This window comes from Sciurus vulgaris (assembly GCF_902686455.1).
Source record: "Sciurus vulgaris genome assembly, chromosome: 4".
NCBI lineage: Eukaryota > Metazoa > Chordata > Mammalia > Rodentia > Sciuridae > Sciurus > Sciurus vulgaris.
Genome location: NC_136464.1, coordinates 43,599,359 through 43,605,477, shown reverse-complemented (window position 1 = coordinate 43,605,477; position 6,119 = coordinate 43,599,359).

Genomic DNA, 6,119 nt, shown 5'->3' with positions numbered 1-6,119 from the left:
AGAGATTAAGTCTCTTTGGGCCTCACTTTCCTCTTCAATACAAGGTACAAAGCCTTGTTGCTGTGACAATGACAAGAACTACTGTATACAAATGACCTGGCACTGGCTTTGTAGCTACTGATGCTAGCTCAGTAGACAGTTGCTATTTTTAGTTGTAGAAGAGAACATTTGAGGACAGCTCATTGTGGCCCACCTAGGAAAGCACATATCCTGAAGGAGAGGGCCTCTCCAAGCAGACCCTCCTGAGCATGTTTCCACCCAATAATAGGCTTGGAATCCTTCCCTTTATACTAGGGGAAGAGAGCACAGTACATGGAAGTAAAAGAAGGCTGGGCATCTGTGACCTGTGCAGCTTGCAGCTTGCATTTGGGTCTCCTCACTCCGAGAGGGCAGAACTGATGAGCTGTCCCTAATATAATCTTGGTACTCTGTCCTGATGCAGAATCCAGCTGGAAATGTATGACAAACCATCCACCCCTGCTTCTCTGAGGACTTCAGGGAGTCTGTGTCTCTCTGAGCAATGGAAGCTTTTTTTATTTTATTTTATTTTTTTTTTAATTTAAAGATGGGGCTTAGCCATGTTAACCAAACTGCTCTTGAACTCCTGGGTTTGAGCAATCCTCCTGCCTTGGCTTGCTGAGTGGCTGAGACTATAGGTCCATGTCACCACACACAGCATAACAGAAGCTTCAAAGAATCCAGGACCAGCACATCTTTCATGAGTGCTGGCATCTACTGGCAGGCAGCGACGCCTCTCTGACAGTCTTCAGGGTTTCTAGCCAAGGACTGGTTGACAGGGATAATGAAGACAATGATGCCTGAGGACCAAGGCAGGCAGATTGGCATGTGGACACAAGGAGGTTCTCTCAGGAGACAGAGGAGTCCTGAAGGGTCTGGGTTCCAGAATGAGATGATCATGGCATAAGCTACCATAATATGATTAATAAAGTGGATTAGTAAAAGGTTGCTGCTGAAAACTTCCATGTGACATGAAATCATGCCAGTGCACTTCTTTGGCTGAATGAGGTCCTGTCACTTATCCAATACTCAGTAGTTCACTCAATCACTCCTGTGGAGACACATGTTCTGAGTCTTTTTATCTGTGCTGGGCCCTTGTCTAGGTGTAAGGTGAACAGGCTTTAATAAGACAGAAGAAAAGAGAAAAGGAACAAAATTCTTCCTGCAAGTTGCTGATAGCAGAACCCTGGGACTAGAGATAGCTTTATTCTTAAAACAAGTAGCCCTACTTACAAATGCTTCCTGTCTTAAAATTACATGGTCTAAACTCTGAATGCATAAGCTCCCCAAGAGCATGACAAATGGATCTAAAACTATAACATCCTTTAAACATGAATCATACAGAAAATGTGAGGGATATTAGCATAGATATTATGACATTACATGTGTCAATGCTCCTTGACTTATGGGGTTTTGTCCAAATAAATCCATGTTAAGTTGAAATCATTTTAAGCCAGAAATGCATTTAACATACCTAACTAACTGAACATCCTAGCTTAACATCACAGTTTACTAGAGTATCAGTGGTTGTTGCCCTTCTGATCACGTGACTGGCTAGATGCTGTGTGTTGCTGCCAATGTCTAATATCTTCATACTATATATAACTAATTCAGAAAAAGATTGAAATTCCAAATTTGAAATTTGATTTCTTCTGAATACATATCACTTTTGCATCATCACTAAGTAGAAAAATCCTAAACTGAACTGTCTGGAATCATCAGTAATATGAATCTTTAGATTTTTTTTTTTTTTTTTTTTTTGTATTGGGGATTGAACCTAGGGGCCCTTAACCATTGAGCCACATCCCCAGTCATATTTGTTTTTGTTTTTTTTGTTTTGTTTTGTTTTGTTTTTATTTAGAGACAGGGTCTCACTAAGTTACTTAGGACTTCACTAAGTTGCTGAGGCTGACCTTGAACTTGTGATCCTACTGCCTCAGCCACCTGCACCACTGAGATTATAAATGTGTACCACCTGCCTGGTTCACTCTAGGATTTTTTAAGAGGCTATCCACAGATCTTCAAAAGGATCAGATTCACAGAAATCCTCTCTAGACCAGATTCCCCTGCCCTAAATATCCATGTTCACAGCTTTGCTCACAAACATGTTTCTGACTCACTTCCAGGTTTACTCTTGCCCACTGTGTTTCATGCCCACCACCAAGCTCCCTTTGGGGGAGGAAAATCAGAGCATCCATTATCACCTTCATAGTTGCACCAAACTGCTTCATGATGACTGAAACCTCAGTCCCGTGAAAGGAAACACTCAGAGGCCAATACAAACACGATTTCCTGCCTCACTCCAGCCACTTACCCTCAAAAATATACCACCGGAACCTGGGAAAAATAGAAGAGAGACCAAGAGAGTGGAGGAAGGGAATGAGGGGACATGGGCAAGTACTGGGGAACAAAACCTACCACATTGTGCTATATCTATTTATGAATATACCCCAATGAATCTCACTGGGGTATATATAATATAATATATTACATATATTATAATTATATATAATAATTATAATGCACTAATTGAAATCATAATAATAGTAGAAGAGAGATCAGTAGAGTAGAGCAAATGGATCAGTGGATGGAAGAGGGGAGGGAAAGGGAAGGTTCTGGGGAATGAGATTGATCAAATCATGTTATGTGCATGTACAAATATAGCATAATGGATCTCACTATTATGCATGGTTATAACGCATTCAATTATAACTTATTGGAAATAAAATTTTAATTTATATTCACTCATAAAATAGAAAAAGTTCTATAAAAATTTACCATAAAAAAGAAATTCTCTATTATATATACATGTGTGTTATTGTGCACATATACATATCTAAGTGTATGTACATACACTTTAAAAATATGTGTTCTAAGGAGTTGTCTTGTATTTTTTTAGAACTTCATTTGTTAGAGATCAAACTAAAATATTTACATATAAGTAGGTGGGAAACTTTGTATTTGTTTTAAAATACAAAATACAAAATAATAATAATAATGATGATAATAAAGGTTGAGGGCAACAACCAGTTAAATAAGACCAGGAAATGTTAAAACTTGTTGAAGCTGACAGAATGGGAGGAATGAGTCTCTCTTCTCTTGATGTGACTATAAATTCCCATTCAAAAGTGTTTCTTCTTCTAGTGTCTAAAAGAATATAAGTGAGAAGGACCTGAAGGAATGATGAACAATTGATCTGAATATGAGTGTCATCTTTAATTGTTTTAAATTTATTTCAAGTTGGGCACAGTGGTGCACACCTGTAATCCCACATACTTAGGAACTTGAGGCAGGAGGATCACAAGTGCAAGGCCTGTCTTAGCAACTTAGTGAGACCCTGTCTCAAAATAAAAAGTGAAAAGGACTGGGGATGTAGTTCAATAGCCTAACATATGTAAGGCTATAGGTACAATCTTCAATATCACAAAAAAAATTTTAATTATTTCAACCAACATTGATTATAAGCAAATTCTGATATTGGGGGAACCCCATGGCCACTCTAAGGAAGATCAGCATCTGCCCTTGCAAATCATTGAAGTTTCCAGATTTAAATTTCTTTCCCAGATCTCCCAGGTTCTTGAATAGGTAGAATTAATATTGTCAAAATGGCCAAACTACCAAAAACTCAATACAGATTTAATGAAATTCCTATTAAAATCTCAATGACATTCTTCATAGAACTAGAAAAGACAATCATGAAATTCATTTGGAAAAATAAGAGACCCAGAATAGCCAAAGCAATCCTTAGCAAGAAGAGTGAAGCAGGAGGCATCACAGTACCAGACCATAAACTATACTACAGAGCTATTGTAACAAAAATGGCATGGCATTGACACTAAAATAGACAGGTAGACCAATGGTACAGAATAGAAGACACAGAGACAAACCCACATACAGTTATATTACGTTCCGTCCAGTGGAACCGGCGCAGAGAAAGGAGACACCACCAATCTGTAGTTTGATGAGATTTATTGCGTCCTCCCTGTTTCTCTGTCTCCTTTGTTCTCTCTCTTTCTTCCTTCTTCCTCCCCCTCCCTCTCTCCTCCCCCAGGCTCCTAGGTTATCAGCCAATTACAGCAAAGCTTTCTCTCACACAGGAGAGCATGCAGAGGAATCATGCAGCATAACACTATATAAATCACGAGCTGTCCACGCGCAGCATGATATTAGATAGTCAATCCCTGAGCTTGGGGTTAACATGTCATAAGTCTCCAAGGAACTAGTAAGCAAGCAGCCTTTTTGGGTACTTCCTTATTTTGGTAGCCAGTGCCCTTTGGCTCACTGCCAGGCGCCATCTTGTCAAGACAGCCCTCAACAATATTATACTAGACAAAGGTACCAAAAGCATACATTGGAGAAAACATAACCTCTTCAACAAATGTTACTGGGAAAACTAGAAATAAATATGCAGCAAAATGAAATTAAACCCCTCTCACCCTGCACAAAACTCAAAGTGGATCAAGGATTTAGGAACTAGACTAGAGATCCTGCACCTAATAGAAGAAAAAGTAGGCCCAAATCTTCATCATGTCACCTTAGGACCTGTCTTCCTTAACAAGACTCCTAAAGCACAAGAAATAAAATCAAGAATCAATAAATGGGATGGATTCAAAATAAAAAGTTTCTTTTCAGCAAAGGAAACTGTCAATAATGTGAAGAGAGACCCTATAGAGTGGGAGAAAATCTTTACCACAAGCATATCAGATAGAGCACTAATCTCCAATATATATAAAGATCTCAAAAAACTTAACACCAAAAAAAAAAAAAAAAACACAATCAATAAATGGGCTGAGGAACTAAGCAGACACTTCACAGAAGAAGATATGCAATCAATCAACAAACATATGAAAAAATGTTCAACATTTCTAGTAATTAGAGAAATTCAAATTAAAACTACTCTAAGATTTCATCTCACTCTAATTATAATGGCAATTTATCAAGAATACAAGCAACAATAAGTGTTGGTGAGGATGTGGGGGAAAAGGTATACTCATACATTGCTGGTGGTACTGCAAATTGTTGCAACCACTCTGGAAAGCAGTATGGAGATTCCTCAGAAAACTTGGAATGGAACCACCATTTGACCCAACTATCCCACTCCTCATCTGTACCCAAAAGACTTCAAATCAGCATACTACAGTGATGCAGCCACATCAATGTTTATAGCAACTCAATTTACAATAGCTAACCTATGGAACCAACCTAGGTGTCCGTCAACAGATGAATGGATAAAGAAATTGTGGTATATATACACAGTGGAATACTTCTCAGCCTTCAAGGAGAATACAATTATGGCATTTGCAGGTAAATGGATGGAGTTGGAGAATATTATGCTAAGTAAAGTAAGTTAATCCCCAAAAACCAAAGGGCAAATGTTTTCTCTGATATGTGGATGCTGATCCATAATGGGGTGTGGATAGCAAGAGAAGAATGGAGAAACTTTGGATTGGGCAGAGCACAGTGAGGGGAGGAGAGGAGGCACAGGAGAGGAAAAGATGGTGGAATGAGATGGACATGATTACTCTAGGTACATGTATGATCACACAAACGGTATGACTCTATATCATATACAACCAGGGAAATGAAAAGTTGTGCTCCATTCATGTACAACGAATGAAATGCATTTTGCTGTCATGTATAACTAATTAGAACAAATTTTACAAAGTTTCTTTTCTTATAAAGGGGGATATCTACCTACCTTTACAAAATATATACAAAATGTTTATGTAAATGTCACATATAAACAAGGCCTTAGCTCCTTGAAGATAAAGACCGTGTCCTCCTTTCCACTGTTGAACCCACTTTGTCAAGTTCCATTCCTGGAACACTATAAGTGTTCAACAATACTTATTGAATAAATGGATGGAGCTCAGTTGAGCTGCCATGGAGGGTTGGTTTCAGAGATTGGATTTGCCCAACATCACTCCTCTGGCAGGCAACAAGGCACCACTTGAATAGGACTAATCCCAGTGTTTCCTCAAATAGGCAGATGCTGGCCTTCCTTGCCGTGGTTTCTGTGCCCATCCAGTATCAGAATTTGTTCACAATGTCGGTTGAAGTACATTTTGTACACATCATTTCCCACCCCATGTCCTGGGTCG